The sequence below is a fragment of the Mirounga leonina genome, unplaced genomic scaffold, assembly GCF_011800145.1.
Source record: "Mirounga leonina isolate KUSES-001 unplaced genomic scaffold, KU_Mleo_1.0 Mir_53, whole genome shotgun sequence".
Taxonomy (NCBI): Eukaryota; Metazoa; Chordata; class Mammalia; order Carnivora; family Phocidae; genus Mirounga; species Mirounga leonina.
In genome coordinates, this window is record NW_023270807.1 from 21,844,068 (window position 1) to 21,863,715 (window position 19,648).

At 40.8% G+C, this 19,648-nt stretch overlaps 1 long non-coding RNA gene across 2 annotated transcripts in view; it reads right to left on the reverse strand.

Annotated features, from left to right (window-relative positions):
- The window catches only part of LOC118001149, a 37,046-nt gene that overhangs the window by 9,481 nt on the left and 7,917 nt on the right, over positions 1–19,648 (reverse strand). For both annotated transcript variants that reach the window (XR_004676631.1, XR_004676630.1), the window contains exon 2: positions 2,198–2,269. This is a non-coding gene — a long non-coding RNA (uncharacterized LOC118001149). The remainder of the gene's footprint in view (positions 1–2,197; positions 2,270–19,648) is intronic.

Below are 19,648 nucleotides of genomic sequence, written 5' to 3' on the forward strand. Positions count from 1 at the left end.
ATTCCAGACATGCATATACATAGTTTGTGTTAGAAAACTATGCCATAAATATCCTAGATTATTATTACGGTATAATTGAATTCCATCTAGACCACCTAAGCATTCGTCATTTCACTTCAGCTCGTTCTAACATCCATATTATTTCTTCTTGCACTAATCCTATTGACCCAGAAGGAAACTCATGCACACTGCAGTTAACTCCAGCTTCACGGGGGTGAGCAAAGGAATCCCCTGGGAAGAGGGCAGCTGCCTTGTGCTGACCCCTGGATATTATACGGACAAGACAAAATCAACATGTGCACTTTGCTTTACACTGTAGAATGTGCTTTAACATATATTAGAATGTTACCAACCGACTCATACGTCATTTCTACTTCTATTTTACAGATGGGAAAACACTCTGATGTGTTTTACCCAAAGTGGCTTGTCTAGTACATACTGGAACTGGAAAGCAGACATTTAAAATTAACATTATCTCCTTTTAATGGAAAGAGAAATGGAGACACATACATTTCAGAGTTCAAATTTGCCTTCAAAGTTTTCCTACATTCTATTTTTGTGGCTAGTTATTCACATAAAATACATTTCTCAATATCACAGAGATCCAAGGAAAAATTATTTTTCCTGTGGTCATTGACACAGAGGAACAGAATTCACTATTCACTATTATAGTCAAAATACAAAAAAAACTTGATTTCTGGAATTAATATTTCCAATAGAATTACAATTTTCCTATTATTTCCCTATTTCCTTTCATGATGATATACAAATAAAAAGAAGAGAGACGTTTCAGAAGAAAATACCATATACAATAATTTTATAAAACTAAATTTTTCAGATATTTAAGTAAAAATTTAAGTAACATTCATCAAATTACAAAACAACCTTTTCTGAACATTAATGATTAACAATGTCTTATCATATGTATATTTACATAATAGACTAAGGTTCCTACAGTTTGTTTATAATGTTGTATTAGAGATCGATTATTTTTTTGAAGATTTATTTTAGAGAGAGAAAGAGAGAGAGCGTTGGGGGGGTGGGTAGAGAGGTGGGGGACAGAGGGAGAGGGAGAGGGTGAGAGAGAATCTCAAGCTGACTCTCTGCTGAGCATGGAGCCAGACACAGGGCTCGATCTTACGACCCTGAGATCATGATCTGAGCCAAAATCAGGAGTCATACACATAACCCACTGAGCCACGCAGGTGCCCTTAGAGATTGATTATTAAACAGATTTCAAACTCATGCATTTATTTATCCAATGTATATTTTTTGAGCATCAGTCATATGTCAGGCACTGTTCTGACTCTGGGGATACAGCTGTGAACAAGTAGACAAAAATTCTCCCTCAGGAAGCTTACTCCATAGGCAGGTATTTTCTAATGTTGCCCTTTGCTTTTTTAATTTCTAGTCCCCTTATTCCAGTCCAAAAATTCTCTCCGGTGGTGCCTGGATGGCTCAGTTGGTTAAGCGACTGCCTTCAGCTCAGGTCATGATCCTGGAGTCCCGGGATCGAGTCCCGCATCAGGCTCCCTGCTCAGCGGGGGGTCTGCTTCTCCTTCTGACCCTCCCCCCGCTCATGCTCTCTCTCTCTGTCAAATAAATAAATAAAATCTTTAAAAAAAAAGTCTCTCCAAAGCTGGCCTTCTAAGGACCCTCCAGTGGGCTGCTTTGTTATATAACTCAAGAGCGCACACATACTCAAATGCCAACAAAACCTCCATAGCTGCACAACACAGCAGTGAGTGGAGCCAAATGTAGTGCAACCCACCATCCTGCAGGAAGCAAGGAGAATGAGTTCTACCTAATCTCTAGTGCCAGAATGTGGTACCTACTTCCAAAAGGGCTCCAACACTCCTCACCTCATGGTATTTGTGCCCTTGCATGGTCTGCTTTCACACTGAATCAGGGTAGGTTTGTGTGACCAATAGAATATGGCAGAAGTCACATTGTCTGACTTCCAAGGCTGAATCACAAAGGCATTACAACTTCTGCTTCATTTCTTGAATTGTGCACTCTGGGCAGTCAGTGGCCATGCTGTGAGGACATTAAGCAGCCCTGTAGAGAGGCCCACATAGAGAGGAACTGAGGTCTCCCACCAACACCCAGGACAAACTTGACAGCCATGATCACCTTGAAATAGAGCCTTCAGCCCCAGTTGAGCTTTCAAATGACTGTAGCCCCATCTGACACCTACCTGTAATTTCATGGGGAACCTCAAGTTGGAACCACTCAGCCAAGCTGCTCCTAAATTCTTGACTCTCATTGTCTGTGAGAAATAATAAATGAATTATTGTTGTGTTTAACCACTGAGTTTTGGGAAGATTTTTACACAGCAATAGACAATTAATACACAGGGTTAGTATCAGCCAAACTCTTAAAAGTGCCCAGACACTGCCATCTCATCCCATAAAGCACTTGTAATACCCTCTTTCTAACCTCAGGAAATGCACACTGGGAGTTCATAAGCAGTTGATACAATAAACTGATAGAGGCTACTGTGTAAAATATTGCAAATGTGTCAATAGTATATATTTTCTCTGCCAAAACATTTGTATTTTTAAAGAATTCTTCAGGTTAACAAACATTAGGTGTTTTCCTATATAAATCACTGTGCTGGCCCCTCTGTGGGGTGCACGAGTGAACAGAGAAGAGACTCTTCCTTTAAGCAGCTTATAAGGTAACAAAGGAGACAAAAGGCAGAATATGAATTGAGGCAGATAGAATTTGAGTTGAGATTAGAAAGAGGAAGAGAATTCAAAAAGAACCGAAGTGTGTGAACTAAGGTCCATGACTGATGAGGATGATGTCTTGGTAGGTGACTTTTGGCAATTCTATCATAACAATAATAATGAGTACTCACTTGTTGGGAGTCTATCCTATGCCAATCATCAATATATGATCTAATTTAATCTTCATACCACAATCCGTGAAGGAACTATTATCTCCTTTTTACAGGTGAAGAAACAAAGGTTCTAAAATGTCAAGCCACTTTCCCAAGATCACCCAGATGGGAAATGGTGAAGCTGGGTGCTGACCTCACATCTTTTTGATGTCGAAATCAACACAAAGTCTCCCCACTACACCAATGAAAACAAGCAACTTTCCTAAGGACTCATCAACACATGCATGATCCCTGCATCTTCCTGGGCCACTTATGTCACCAATCTTCCCTCCAAAAAAATGCCATTAGGATGTGTTGACAGCTTAGTTTTGATTTTAAAGAAGCCAGTATGTCTTTAGACAAATCAATTCCAGAAGGAGAGTTTTGGAAAAATGCTGTGGTAACATAATGCATCTAAAAATTTCCAAGGGAGAGAAATAAGCTGTCAGAGGAAGCCCAGGGGCTCTTTGGTGAAAACACATTTTCCTCATTGCTCATGTCTAAACCTTCTGTCTTCTCTCTGCTCTTCCAGGAGCCTGACTGAGTCAACCTCTGGCAAATTTAAGCACCACATATATTTTTATATGGCACCATTCACTTTTCAACACTTGGCTTTGCATTCTGACAATTTAGCTCAAGTATTTGGATGAAAAATGAATAGGACTGTTTTCTTCATTTACCCCCTACCCCTTTTAATACTTTTAAATTTATAATTTACATACAATAAAATACACAACTCTTACGTGGACAACTCAATGGTCTTTTACATATGTATACATCTATAAGTCTACCACCCAGATCAAGATGGAGAACATACCTATCACCCCAAAAAGTTCCCTCATGCCCTTCTAGTCAATAACCGCTATTATGACTATTCTGACTTCTATCACCATCAGTCGTGTTTCCCATTCCTCAAATTCATATTAATGGATTAATATGTACTCTTTGGGGTCTGCCTCCTTTTGTTCATCATTTTTGCATTTCATTCATATTGTTGCATGTATCAGCAGTTTCTTTGTTATTGCTGAGTATTATTCCATTGTACTTTATATGAAATACTACTGAGAAATTATTAGATCTACTTGGTCAATACCTGAGCTCATCCTTTATATTTTTGGGGGTCTGCCTCCTTTTATTCACTTTTTTTGCATTTCATTCATATTTTTGCATGTATCAGCAGTTTCTTTGTTATTGCTTTATATGAAATACTACTGAGAAATTATTAGATCTACTTGATCAATACCTGAGCTCATCTACAAAAATGTAAATACAACCACCCAGACATACAAGATACATAACGTTATTATCTACAACCATTTCATCTTGCCTTGTTGTTCCTACTCTCTCTGGTAGCATAAGAACAATATACATATGACAATTAAAAATAACCCAATATATTCTGGCTGAAAACAATGTCTGTTTGTCCAAATTAACTTGGAGTGAATATTATTTCAACTCAAAGTTCCAACCCCCAATGAGGGCTATTTCTGTCTTCCCAGAGTCATGGCTAGATGGAGGGGAAGATGTTCCTACCTTCAAGGCAGCAAGAGGTGGGGTTTCAGACAAGAACCACCCTCAAGGTCTTTGCTGGTCTGTTGCCCACTGAGAGTCTAGTCCCTTGGGTATTAGGATGCCACTCACTGTAGCGCTCGCTGGTCTGCTCCAGTGCCTCCTGCAGGAGGTTCCTACACTCAGCAATCTCCCCATCTCAACCAGTTCTGTCCCCACATCTGCATGCCCCTTGGGTCCCCAAAATTCTCAGCTGCCTTTGCTGCACCCAACTGGAGGATGATGGGCTCTAGGGGGCTTCCTTCTGACCCACCAACTTAGATCCCTCAGATATTCCTAAAATATCACCTAAGCTGCCCCATGCTCAGCACCATGATTAACACAAGACCTACCTACATGGTTTGGGATTCTCCTGTGAAACATTTGAGAAGCTATGACTAAGTCCCACACCAGGCATTTTCCAACCTTTCTGGATTTTCCCTGCTGCCCCTTGCCCACCCCCATGCCAGAATTCGGCCCTCAGGAGGGAGCCAAATCATTCCTGTCTGACCTCTTTGCCTTGTTCTCCTTCTCCCTCTCCTTTGTGATGGGGTCTTGTCATAGTCATTTCATCTGCCTTCAAACACTATGGTTTACAGAAGTGTTCTCAACTAGGGCTGCACATTAGAATCACTAGGAAATGTTTTTTTAAAAACAGCAGTACCTGAACTTTGTCTTAAACCAAATAATTGAATCAGAGTCTCTAGAAATAGAACGTAAGCATTAGTATTTTTTTAAGGCTCCCTTAGTGATTCTGATAAGCGACCAGGGTCAGAACTCACTGGTTACAGTAAACCTCTGATTTGAGTCAGTCAGGCTTAACTTTTGATAGGTAAAGAGAAATTTTTGAGATGTAGAAAATCTCTTTTTGATGTAAGACATTGTATTGCTAAAGACTCAAGAATGTCAGCTCTGAGGGTTCTAGCGGGGAGGGGGGTGGGAGGATGGGTTAGCCTGGTGATGGGTATTGAGGAGGGCACATTCTGCATGGAGCACTGGGTGTTATGCACAAACAATGAATCATGGAACACTACATCTAAAACTAATGATGTAATGTATGGGGATTAACATAAGAATAAAAAATAAATAATAAATAGAAAAAAAATAAAAATAAAAAAAAAAAAGAATGTCAGCTCTGAGAACCAAAGCCAACAAATGACTTCTTTGCTTGGGACTAAGAGAACCTATTATTTCCCCGAAATAACAAAATCCATCGATTCCATGTGTGGAGAGATGAGGGATGTTATTGATTAAGGGGATTTTTAAAAATCAGTTTAATATTTTCAAAATGTCATCCCCATTTCCTCTCATTTCATTCACTTACTATGGCCCACATTACTCCAGAAAGGAGTGGTCAGGACCCCACTGCTGTAGCACTATAAAGAGGACAAATAAACGGTCATTCGCATGTCATGACTGGAGTAACAAGAGAGGACTCTTTTCATTTATTGAACAAATATTTACTGTTCACTTGGGGTCATGTGCTTTAGTATATAAGAACTGCAGATGGAGAAACCTGTTCTCTCCTTGTAAGAACCTATCCTGAAGAGAAGGCAGCGATATTGAACTAGGGACCTCAGGCACATAATCGTGAGGGGCAAGGTGAGGAAGGACACTCTGTGAGAGTTCTAAGATGAGATGCGAGGTCAGGGCACACCCCGCCGTCCATCTCCCTCGTTAATATTTCACTTTCCCCAATACCCCCACTCCTGCCCCCACAAACACTTTTCACACGAAATGCACGGGAGCCATTGCCTCAGTCACGGGACGTTCTTCCAGCCAAAGTAAGATCTGAGGAAGAATGAAGTTAAGGAGGGAGAGGTTGACTCATAGTCTGAGCAGGTGAGCTGGGTGGAACCCCCAGGGCCGTAAGAGAGGCCAGTAGGGAAGGAAAACTTGCTAGGAGACCAGAAAGAGTTGAGCTCTGAAAATAGCCAAGAATCTGTCAGAAAGGTGACAGAGGGGGTGCCTGGGTGGCTCAGTCAATTAAGGGTCTGCCTTTGGCTCAGACAGAGCCTGGGATAGAGCCCCACATTGTCTTGGGCTTCCTGCTCAACAGGGAGCCTGCTTCTCCCTCTCCCACTTGTCCCTCCCCCTGTGTGGGCTCGCTCTCTCTCTCTCTCTCTCTCAAACAAATAAATAAAATCTTTAAAAGAGAGAGAGGGGGAAAAAGAAAGGTGAGGGAGGCAGAGAAAACCAATTTGTTCTTTATAATTCAGACCAGGCCAGTTTCCCTCCAGACACTTTGAGATTAGAAAACAGGGAAATTGCTGTCCTTTGGGAAGACAGGAGAGTGATCTTTTACAACCTTATTGTTTCTCCTGTTGTGGACTTTTCTTTTGTTGTTATTGTTGCTATTGATGTGGACTTTTCTTACCAGAATTTAAAAATTCTCACATCATCTATGAAACTCAGGAAGACAAAAAGGTTTGGAGTTTTCACTCAGTTTGCAGCAGATAGAGCAAGATGGGGATAAAAAAATCAAGATGAAAGTTTAGACTGGTTAAGTCAGAAGATGAAGGTGCTACACATGTCCCTATCACTTAAAGAGGAAAGGAAAATAGACCTTTCCCTTTATAGAATGTTCCCTCAGCAGGGAAAATATCCCTAAAGCAGAGAAAAGGGTGGAGAATCGATTCTGATGAAGAGAAATTAAAAAGATATTCTTTTAATCCTTATCTAGGGCACTAAGAAAACGAGCCTTGAAAATAATCCACTACACTGGTAATTACCAGCTAAATGAGACAGATGCTTTCTTGTCAGGCACCTTCATACCAAACACCTCAGAGAGAGCAAAATGAATTGAGGTAAGAAACAAAGCTAGAGTTCCTTGAATTTCACACTTTTTGCAGACAGAGTTCGGGAATCCATGAAGACCCCTCCCCTATCCCAAAAAAGTTAACCGCATAGACTGAGGGGTTGAGTCACCATAAATCAAAATAACCTTTAGAAAACACACTCAGCACAGAAAGCCATAATTATCTCAAGTTGCATCCTTGCCAGCAAGTGGTTTTTGACCAAAGAAATTGGTGATGCAAAGGCTATCACCCAAGTGATAAACTTCTAAAAGTCATCAAGCAGAAATAAAATAATCAAAATTTCAGGGCACTGATTTTAACTTTTATTCTTAGACATGTGGGGACAGGGACTATAGCAATAATTTAGAGAAGATATGAAATAATATACCTATGTTTTGAATTAACCAGCCAGAATTATTTGCTATTTATTCTTTTCTGTTATTCTTTATTATTTAGCTCATTATTATCTCATTTTGTTTTTTAATTCTAATCAAGAAGCATTTTGTTGTTAAAAGAAAACAATCCAGAAATCCTCTTGAGTTGGTACTAAAAGGAGTTTTGTCCTAAGGAATCAGGGTATCTTCTGGAATCCAAGGGTAGCAATACAGCTGGCCCTGGGGGGGCCTGGGAAACCATTTGGAACCAAGCAGGATTCTGTCTCTCACACACTGACATGGATTCTTTGGTCGGATCCTCCCTACACTCGCCCTTTCTTTCCGCAGTGTAGATCACTTCCTTACTCATTAGTCACGTGGCCCCAAAGATCTGCTCAAGATGGTGGTTTCCCATCTGAGTCCACATCAACGTGTAAACATAGCAGTTCAAAAATTGGTCCCAATTTAAAATTATCAGGAGAAGGAATCTAACTGGCCAGCAAAGATCAAGTATGCACTTCGGGTCCACTCCAGACTACGGGAGCAGAGTGTGTGCTGAGGGTCCCATGACCTGCCACCAGCTCAGCAGGGACGGGACTGCCTGAGATGAGAGCCTGGGCAGGTGGGAAGAGCAATATGAAGGACAAGCAGGGATGGTGGGGGAAGGGTTGGCCACCTCTCCGAGCACTTGTGTTACAATCAGGGCTCAGATGTTTTGTCCTCCAGGAGAATGTCAACTGGTGGGGAGAAGAGAACAATGCCTTTTTAGCTTTTTAATTTTGTTTACTTATTTATTTTTTGAGATTGAGTGTAAGGGGGTTAGGGCAGAGCGATTGGGAAAATCTTAAGCAGGCTCCATGCCAAGCCCAAGCCCAACTCGGAGCTCCATCTCATGACCCTGAGATCATGACCTGATTCAAAATCAAGGGTCCAACGATGCTTAACCAACTGAGCCACCCAGGTGCCCTGCCTTTTTAGCTTTTTAAATAAGTGCTTCTTTTTATCCATCTAAGGGTATTACATGTTATCTCTCACAAAATAAGCATTAAGCAATGGGTACTGAATGAATAAACAAAAGGCAAGCTAAAATACATTTCGGGGAAATATTGTCCAAAAATATCAGTGGTTTTTCAGTTTAGTTTGGCTTTCTGAGCCTGTATCAAAGAGCTTAAAGTTCTAATAGCTCTCTTCCAGATGACTTAATTTAATTGCTAATCCAGAAGTAGAAGATATAAATATTGCTGGGGATATACCAGAACTGTATTCTAAGACTCATGACCAGTAGGGTCCACTTTGTACAATTAGTACCCTGGGGCTATGGACTAGAAAGGGACACACACAGCAGAGCCAGGGTGGGAGTTACTGCTGATTCCCCACCCCCAAGGACACACCCCAGCCTCAGCTCAGTCCGTTCCTGTGGCAACCGAGCCACAGAGGTCCCAGGCCTCTGTCTTTGACAGTAGAGACACTTGCCTAATGTGATATTAGCTCGTTCATTATTTAAAACCTTGGAAATATAATATTCTGTAGTCTAACTTCAAATGGTTATAGTGAAGCCTGTCACTGGATCGTTTAATCAGTATTTATTGAACACCCCCTCCGCACCCAGCTCTGTGTCCTGTGTTAGAGACACTGTCATGCCAGGCACAAAGCTGACAACCTAGCAGGGACTATGGATTTTACGCATTAGAATCTATAATTAAAGGCCCAATTTGATGTAAAGAGCATTGCTCTCTATGACTTTGGTAGTTCTGCTAAATTCCCTTTGGGTTCTTTATTGTATTCCCTGGAGGCCCCTGCAGAAGAAAATGATAAACTTAAGTATTTTTGCCATACAGTGATTAATGCTAAGAGAAATACAGGAAAAGGGGTCCTTATTATGAAAAGAGAATGGGGGAAATGCACATTGTTTTTCCCCTTTCTCTTGGTTCTTTGCAGGTTCTTCTGAGGGCAGGCCCATTCACTTATAACTGCATGAGAGGCTAAAACTCAGAGGAAAACATCATTCTGGAGAGAGGAACCAGGAACCAGGACCTGGAGCTGGGGAGGATGGCTGAAATCTCAGAAAGGGGTCCCCTAATTCTGTATATGAACTGACACAAGTCCTGAGATCTCCCTCAAGCTGCACATGCATTTGTTACACCCCCAGGAGCAGAGCAAAGACCTTGAGAACTGAGCTACGACATAGGCCATGACCCAGTTCCAGACGAACCCTGGGTGGCCAGGGGCAGACCCCACAGCATAGCAAAGCCTTTGAAGTCTGCACCACTGAAAGAGGTGAGACGGAACTGGAAGTCTGAACACCACGGGCTGATTGCCTGGTAAAACAAAGTAAAGAAAAAAAAAAATCAACATTCTCCAGATGATTTTAACAGGACATAGAGTCTTGCTACAGAATATTCTGAATGGGAGGAGTGGGACTAGGATGAAGTAAATGAAACACTTGCTTTGGGTGCAAAATTTAAAGGAAAGGGGGACCAAAAGAGTCAGTAATCAAGATAAATGATATTCGAACACAAGATCTTAAAGAGTCAGACTTGATGCAAAAAATTTCATGATGAACAAAATATCAAAATTTTAAGTAAAGACAGGATCAATATTGTTGATTTTTCCTTTTGTATCAAGCTCTAATATGACTCAGCACAGCACCGTTACTGGTGCTGGAAGCCAATGGAAAGGAGCCCCCTGGTGTAGTCCAGATGGTCAGTCTCCCAAAGTCCCCAGTAGAGCAGAGAGAGATGGAAAGTAAATCCAGAGAGGCAAACAGAAGATATCCAGGACCCCTAGAAAAACTCAGGTATGGCAGACACCATGTATCACAAAAGTAGACAGGTATACATCTGAAAATGAGGATGTGTTGAAAGGGTTTACAAGGAACAGTGAGACTCCCTTGGCTCTCCCCAGCAGGAGACCAGAGCCCCTGGGGAATTTGAATTAAGAAATTGGGGCTAAGGAAAAAAATACAATTGGTGAAGGGGAGGGTTAAGTGAAAATCTGCATACTGAACCAGGGACAGTCTCACCAGCAAACCACAATCTCCTTTCTTTCTGCACTCTGATCTAAGAATACCTACAGAGAGGTTTATCCAACACTGACCTACCTCTCATCCTCACTGGTAGCCTAGATAATTCATCTTAGGAAGAACCCAAGAATCCTAAAGAAAAGACCGGCATATATTAACTTCAGTGGTTGTAAAACATGTCTACAAATTATTTAGCATCGATCCCATCAAGAAGTGGAGTCTAATTTCCCGCCCTGTGACTATGGACTGCCTTAGGGGCTCACTCATAGTGACTACAATGCTACAGGAGTGACACTGCATGATTTCCCAGACTAGGTCAGAAGAGGCCCTTCCTACAGCTTTCATCTCACTCTCTATCTTGAGACACATGCCTTTGGAACCCTGAGGTGTCATGTAAAACGTCCAGCTACTCTGTAGCTGCCACACTGGAGAGACCACAGTAAAATAGAGAAATTCCGGAAGAGTCCCAGGAGTTCCAGTCTCCAACTGTTGGAGTCTTCCTGGCCCAGGAGCCAGATAGTGAGTGCAGAATTTTCCAGATGACCCCAGCTCCACACACTCGGACAGCAACCTTACAAGAGCCCCTGGATGAGAACTACCTATTTGAGTCCACTTAATCCCCAGAATCATGAGAGATAATAATAATATGTGAGTGTTTCTGGTTTTTGCCACTGAGGTTGGAGTGGTGTGTTATGAAGCAATTAAGGTAATCAGAACCATAACATTTGGAGTTCTCCCAAATAAAAATGAGGATTTCCATCCAGTTAGCCCACAGTTGCTTCCAAATGGCTGTTTAGTCTTTACATGTAAATATGAATAACCAGTTACAAATCATCTCAGGAAAGCTATTAAATAAAAGGCAAAGACCAACACAATCAGAAAAAAAGGAACCTTGAGCAAAAAGAGACAATGCAGGGAACAGAAGAAAACACGAACATAAGTCTGAGAAAATATACCAAAAAGTAGAACACAAAAATTTTTGGTGTGCAAGAGAAAAAGAACTGAAGAGGTAGAAAATCGACCCAAGGGGCCCAGCATCTGATGATAGAGAATGAATAAACTATCACTACACACAAGAACATGGATGCATTTCACAAACAAAGGTTGAATAAAAGACACCAGACATAAAAGAAAACATACCATATGATTTCATTTACACAAAGTCAAAAACAGGCAAAATGAATCTCTGGAGCTAAGAGTCAGGTGGTGGTTATCTGTGAAGGGGTAATGACTAGGAAGGGCCAAAACATGCTGCTCATTTTCTGTTTCTTACCGTGGGCACTAGGCTCAGAGGTGTATTCACCTCATGAAAATTTGAGCTGTTACACTCAGGAATTATGCATTTTTCTGTGTATATGTTCTACTTCAATTAAAAGCTCATTTAAAAAATTAAGGGATAAAATCAGTCCATGCACTTATATCACAAGACAAGACTAAAAAAAGACTCAGGACCTAACTTGTATAGATTCCCACTGGCCACATATAGGACAACCTAAATTGAGTGCTAAGAATAATAAATACAATGAAATAAAACATATTGAACATGTTTAAGTCCATGATGATAAAAAGCAGTCCCCATTGATCACCCTGGACAATGATGGGAAACCAATTTATTACTTTAAGTAAAGGGAAAGAATCAGGGCTTTATTCTACCATTCCTGTACAAATTAAACCTCAGAGGGACTGAAGAGTTGGTGAAGGGATTTCTCTTTATAGATCACTCCAGTTAATCCACTAGAAGGGATGATAGCACTAAAAGATCATCACTTTGCAATCCTCAATACATGAATGGAACAGTGGATATTAAGATCACAAAAAAGAGACAAGCAGTTATTACACACCTCACGATGGGAGCATTCGCCACTACCTATGGAATGGTCCTGCTCAGGGGATTGAACCCAAATCTGACCAAACCTCTAAATACAGCTGCCAATCTCCAGAAACATAGCAGAGAGGCTCATTAAACACCACCACAGGGAGTCAATCAGCAAAATCCAGACTATGAGCCACTCTACAGGACAAATAACCAGTTTTTCAATGAAAAAAAAATGCAAGGAGAAAAAGAAAGATGAAAAGGAAGCCCATAGATTAAAAGAGGCTTAAGAATCATATCAACCAGTTGTAATGTCTGGACCTTAGTGGCATCATAATTCCTCCCTCAAAAAATGTAAAAGATAAATAAATTAATAATACAAATAAATGAATGAATGAGACAATCAGAGAAATGTAAACCTTATGTGGCTAGTCAAGGTTATTAAAAAATTATTGCTCTTTTTTTTAAGATTTATTTTATTTGATTTGATTTTAGAGAGAGCGAGCGAGAGAGGGAGAGAGAGTGCAAGTGGGGGGAGGGGCAGAGGGAGAGGGAAAGGGAATCTCAAGCAGACTCCCCGCTAAGCAAGGAACCCAAAGCAGGGCTCAATCTCACAACCCTGAGATCATGACCTGAGCCAAAATCCAGAGTCGGATGCCTAACTGACTGAGCCACCCACGTGCCCCTAAAAAATTATTACTTTTTTTTTTAGGCATGATATTTTCTTTGTGATTTTCTTAAAAGTATCCTTTTCTGTCAGAGATACACATGAAGTTCAGATAAAATTTGCTTAAGAGTGATTGGTAAGATGGACAAAGAGGGTGCAAGTATGAATGATGCCCCAGGAGAAAACAAGAATTGCTGGTTGCTGAGCAGGGTGATGGGTCTCAAGGGGCCATTATACTACTCTCTGTTCTTGCTTATAATTTTCTATTTAAAGTAAAGGCCTTTTCTCATCTCATGTATTATAATTATTTAAAAAAAACAAACACTGATGAAGCTCCTAAACCTATAAGCCCTCAACTTGAGGGCTTTGGCACCAAGTAGGAGCTTTCTAAGAGTAGAGGAGGAAAGGCACAGAAGCTGAGGAAGAGCAAGGATGCACAGGGTTCTGCGTAATGGTCCATCTCCCTCCTCTCCAAGCCTATTAGCCACTAGGCACCGTTATCTCGAAAAAGTATGTCAAAGCCAAAGCTATTGGCAATGAATTGTGTGAGACTAAGTATTTACTAACTAAAATGTCTTCAATTTTATTATTATTCATGTTTAGTAAGCAGTCTTTATTTTTTATTTTAATAAGTCATAGCCTCAGATTTATTAAGTTTCTTTCTCCAAAGTCATGTAAGTGAAAAGCAGCAGAGCAATGCAGTGAACTGTGATAGCCTATCTTTGTCTTTCTATCGTGCTTCTAGCACCTTTAAGAAACTCCTCCTTGACTCCATGTGGCTCCTGGTGGACTGTCATTCACAAACTCAGTCTACATCCCACGAGTGGTCATGAGATGCGGATGTACCAGTTAGACGTCCCTATGAACCTAACCACAGGAATTGATCAATCTTGGGCCTAAAACCCCAAAAAATATTGGGTCTAAAACCCAAAAAGATCACTTGGGATCTTTTCAAATATTGGCATATGAGACAATTCTCTTTTTCATGGCTAAACTGTGAGTCCAGGGTTTCCTGTAGCCCTCTTTTCCAAAATATAGAGAAAATCTGCATACAGAATTAGGATAAGCAAAGAGAGGATAGATTGTTTGAGATCCCAAATCTAATCATGCCTGTAGCTTGATCGATCCCCAGACTTTAGAGTTACATGAACCAAGAAGTTTCTGAATGAGTAAGCAAGTCAGGTTTTAGCCATTTGGGGCCAAAGAATACCAACTAATGGAAGCCTTCCCTCCATTGCAGGCTTCCCAAGCAACCATGCCACCTCTTATCAGAAATTTCATTTCTTATCAAAATTAGAGGTCCCTGGAGGTTATTCTAAGTAGGTTGGCACACATTAGATTCCTCTGAGCTTTTCAACAGTCAATCACTGAACAAATAATCACTGTCTACCATGCCCCAGTGTAGTAGATACCTATGTTTTGTCTGCCCAGTAGTCCCCTTTTTCTAGAAACTGCTCCTGCTCTTGGCTTGATCCACAATTGAATAGTTCGGGGTGGACAACTGACCAAAGGTAGCCAACGAAGGAAACCTAGAAAATTCCTCAGACTTTTAGATAGCCCTATTCCTCTTCAAGGGAGGCAGTCCAAGACTAAAAACACAGTAACTATCCATGGCCCCTTGTCCCCGTGTGGGGGACTAAAGGTCACATAGGGAGAGGAGCAGAGACAAGAGACAAGGAGAAAGCCTTGCCAACTTTTATTGTTCCTGAACTCCAGCTATATTCCTGTCCTTGTTAAAGTTGGTTTTTTCAGCTTTTCCTGGTATTCTTTATTTTGTGTACCTAGCTCTGATTGATATCTGTCATTCACTTGGAACAATTTCATATACTCTGGCACAAGGACGTGGTCTAAGGACATAATATAACCAAACCACAGTCCCCACGCTCAAGGAGCTTAACGTACAATGTGAAGACAGGTACGGAAATGTGGTTGATTTCAGAACAGAGTGATAAGCTCTGTGAAGGGAGCGAGCACAGGGCTTGTACAGCCCATGGAGGACGCGCCCAGAAAAGCTTCCCAGAACACGTTACTTGCAGGAACTGAAGGACCACGAGGGGCTAGACCAGGGTATCTCAACCTCAGCACTATTGACATTTGTGGGCTGATAATTCTCTGTGGAAGGCGGGAGGGCTGTCCTGTGATGTGTAGGATATTTAGCAGCATCCCTGGCTTCTAGATGCCAGTTGCACCACCAGCCATGTGAGTCAAAAATGTCCGCAGACACTGCCAAATGTCCCCCGGGGGGGCACAAACTGATCCCGTCTACCCAATGTCTTCATAATAACAATAGAGGGGTGTGCTGCCTGAAATGCAGCCAACATAAAATAATGACTGCCTTATGGAATAACAACGTGATTTCCTCATAAAAGGTATCCTTCGTGGCCACATGTTGACAGCTCGCTAGCAACTAAATTCCTCAAGCTGTGCCTTGGAGCATGCATTGGGAAATATGTTGACACATTCTTGTTTCAGGAGGATGAATCCCTTGGCCACCAAGCCCTGCTGGGAACCACTTCCTTCTGAAGAGGCTTTTGTGTCTTTGCTGTAGATGATTAAAATTTCTCCATGGAGGAGTCTCGCTGCCCATTTATAAAAATAACGTCAACAGCCCAATTTTCATGATCCCGAAGCAATCATGGTGGCGTCTATCATTTTGGTTTGGAATATGGTGTACAAAATATTATGGAATGCCTCTTTGTTTCTCAGAAATCACAACCAAAGGCCAATTACTTCAAATCCTGCAGGATGCTGGGAAGTCTTTTCTGGGTTCTCTGAACATGCCATACATAATAAACTTGTTTCTTTACAAATAGGGTACCTGAGGCCAGGTAACGTGAACTGGTACAATCACTTTTCATTCCTTCCAGTTACTTACGAAAGGACTAACCCTACTTCTTATGACGTCTGTTTTCTGTATTCTTGAATCTTCTTTCAGGGCTATAGGTTCACTGAATGATCTGTAATTCAGAGAAAACAACACCTCCCTCATAGGGTAATAATAAAGATTAAAGGATAATACACCATACCTCACTGATTTGAAAAAGCACAGTTCCCCCACCTCTGAGCATCTGCAGAATGGGAATGTATCTTGCAATCTACGGCATCTCAGCCCTCCACCAGCAAGGGAGCGGTCCCAGTCCTGCTGTCCTCACCTGCCTACACACTAACTTGTTGTTGACCCTCGTGGCATGACGGGCGACTCCTCAACTGTCAGTGAACAGACCACTTCAGAACCATTTGAGGAAGGAGCGTGGGTTCTGGCTCTTGGCTGAAAACCTTCTGCTGACACTTCAAGAAAGCACCACACCGAACCTTGCAGATTAGCTGTCAGCAGTGTGGAAAGAAATCCCAGAGGTCACAAGGGAGCCCCTTGGAAGAAATGCTGTGTCACCTACATTCTCATAGGTAAAGAAGAAAATGTTGGGTAGAGAAACAACAGCCTCAACAACCCTGAGTCAAAAAGTGATTCGGAAGAGTCCAAATGCAAAACAAACAAACAAACAAAACCCCCAAAAATAAACAACCACAGCATCAAAAATATTTTAGGAATTCCTTAATCAATTGAATTTGCTCGTACTTTCCTTCTTCTATATGCCCAAGAGTGACACATGATGGAAAAAAACAACATTTAGCTAAGTCCAAAACAGCCCTTGCAAATGGGTATACAACAAAAATTCTACAATTAATTGCACATGTTTTCTTCCTTAGTGATACATAAAATGATGGCATACATCACATTTGTTTTAGATTTGAAGGAATACAATACAGAGAAGGCTGATACCGTGGTTCACACTTAGTTGGTTATCAACAAACTGTAGATGTTGTTTTTGCTAGGACTTAAGAGTTGTCAAATCGGGCCCAATCGAGAGCCAACATTGGAGGATAAACAAATTTATTCTGTGAAAAAAATCCCCCAAATCAGGTGTATACAGACGATGCTATATAGTAGCTTAAGCATTGAAGTCCTCTCTGTTGATTTCATTGGTGAATTTACATCCTCAGTATAATTTCAGTCCTATCCTCCTTTATACGCTTTCCCTAGTTATCTTGTCTGTGTGACAGAGAGTCCAACGCATCAGGAGACAGGCAGAGCAAGAGACCTAGAAATTCAAGCCAAGCTAACCCGCTGGCGTGCGCACCCATAACAATCCTGTACACTGTTAAGCTTCTAGTACTTTTGATTAAATCTCATGGGAATTTAAAGGAATTAAAGGAACAGCTTCTGAGTATGGAATTCCTCCAAACATGGCCCCATATCAGGAAAGATACTCAAAGAATATAAATTAAAGAAGAAAAGAAAAGCTCTAAAATCTCCAAATATTCTGGGGAAATAAGTCACATTTGTTAATATTTTTAGTTGTATGAATACCTGTTATGGGCAAATGGATAAACAGAGGTAGAGGAATGTATGTGGAAACTTCGTTTTATACAAACAGTAAAATGTGAAGTATATACTCATATGAATGACAAGACTTCCATTTAATAGATGTTTGCCTAAAGCAAAACACATTATCAGTGTTAAGGTTCTACCTATAATACACGAAATAATTTTTCTTAAAACTTTAATAAAATTTAATAAGAATTTTGATTACTAATTCAATTCCAAAATGTAACTTTCCATCAAAAGTTATCATAGAATATGTCAGCTCATTCTGCATCAAAATTATTCTGTAGAAGAATTTTTCTAGTAATAGGTATTTTCCAAAAACTAGTTCAAATGTATGAATATACATATATAAATAATATCATATCATATCATAATGTATACTACAACATATGTATAAAAACATCCAGTAACCTTAACATGAATGCTTCCAATTGGACCCCTGCCAGATTTTGTTCCCTGTAGTCTGGACCAGTCACAGGACCCCACATGCTGGTGTCCTGTCCTACAAAGCTTGGGGATTGGTCTCTTCAAAATGAACCTCTGAGCCATGTCTGTGTTGTTGAGATAATAACCACCAGAGGGCAGGAAAGCACCTCATAATACCTTTCCTTCGGTTTTTGTTGTTTAGTTCAAGTCATCATGGAATTAGGGTGTTGGTTTTTCTGTTTGTATCTTGTAAGTCTTTCATTATATTAATTAATGAAGTTACATTTTTTAAAACCGAAAATAAGAGCTATTAGGACGTTTGTCACTGATTTTCCTAAAAGATCTGTCTAGGCACACCCCCAAATTTCTCCTTATGAATAATATTCCCATTTTTTTAGTAGTGCTTAGGATTGACATATTAATACAGGATGAAAGATAAAGACTTCCAGTTTTAACCAAGTAGCATATTAAATTAAACTGGGTGATTTTGGCAGAAGGATTCTTTGCAAGATTGATGTTCTATTATGTGAGTCTGAAAAGCAAGACAAAGGCGAATTACTGGCGCCTCTGAAGTCTCATCCGAGTCTTACATCAAAGGAAATGAAATGTATTCCTTAATCTAATTTGTGCCTCTCTTTAAGTATAAAATCACTGCAAACCGAGGAACAATAAACTAGCGAGATATGATGTGTCCGAACACCGCTGAATAATAATTTTATTTGCACTGCAAATAAATAACCACAAAATAGAGAATGCCTACTGATTATCCTAAAAAGAATGACAGACAGTGGGATTGTAACTCTGATTCTTTTTCATGGGATTTTAAATCATTCGCCTGGAATTAGAAGCAGACAGCAGAGACTAATAAAAGCGACAGGGGAGGACTGGAAGGGTGTGTGTTACATGCACAAAAAGGGCATACAGCCCGTTGCATTGTGCCACCGCATCTGTTCTGGCTTCACACGGGTGTGGCCATGTGGGCCACTTTGAAGGTTGCAGTAGCAGAATCCAGAACTGCAACGTCAGGGAGAACAGATGCTGCAGGCTAGAGATGTGCATGGGCTTATTGCAAACCTGATGAAAGACAGGACAAGGTCCTTTTATTAAAAAAAGAAAGAAACAGAAATCCCTGCCACAGTAAGGGTTGTGAACCTGAGAACTAATGGAGGTGATGTGGCGGCAAGAATTCACCGAGATCGAAACTAAAATAGCAGGGGATGAAACCAAGCAATAGCAACAGGTAAAAATGTCTTGGCAAGAAGTTGGCAGCATGAACCTAAAAGGCATTGAGAAGGTTTAAAATACAAATGGTGTCAGTTGGAAGACAGCAAATACCCACAGTACCTTAGCAGGGCACCATTCCTGGGAAACAAATGGAAATGCATTTGGATAACAAAAACATACTTCTAGAAGCCTCGGGTAGATAGAATGCTGGAATTATTAGCAGCAACCCCTACGTTTTTCTTTTCTTGTTTAACTTTTAATTCTAAGAATATGAACTTAGGGGCACCTGGGTGGCTCAGTCAGTTAAGCATCTGCCTTTGGCTCAGGTCATGATCCCAGAGTCACAGGATCAAGCCCCACATCGGGTTCCCTGCTCAGCGGGGGCGCCTGCTTCTCCCTCTGCTCCTGCGACCTCATGCTCTTTCTCTCAAATAAATAAATAAAATCCTTAAAAAAAGAAGAAAGAAAGAAAGAAAGAAAGAAAGAAAGAAAGAAAGAAAGAAAG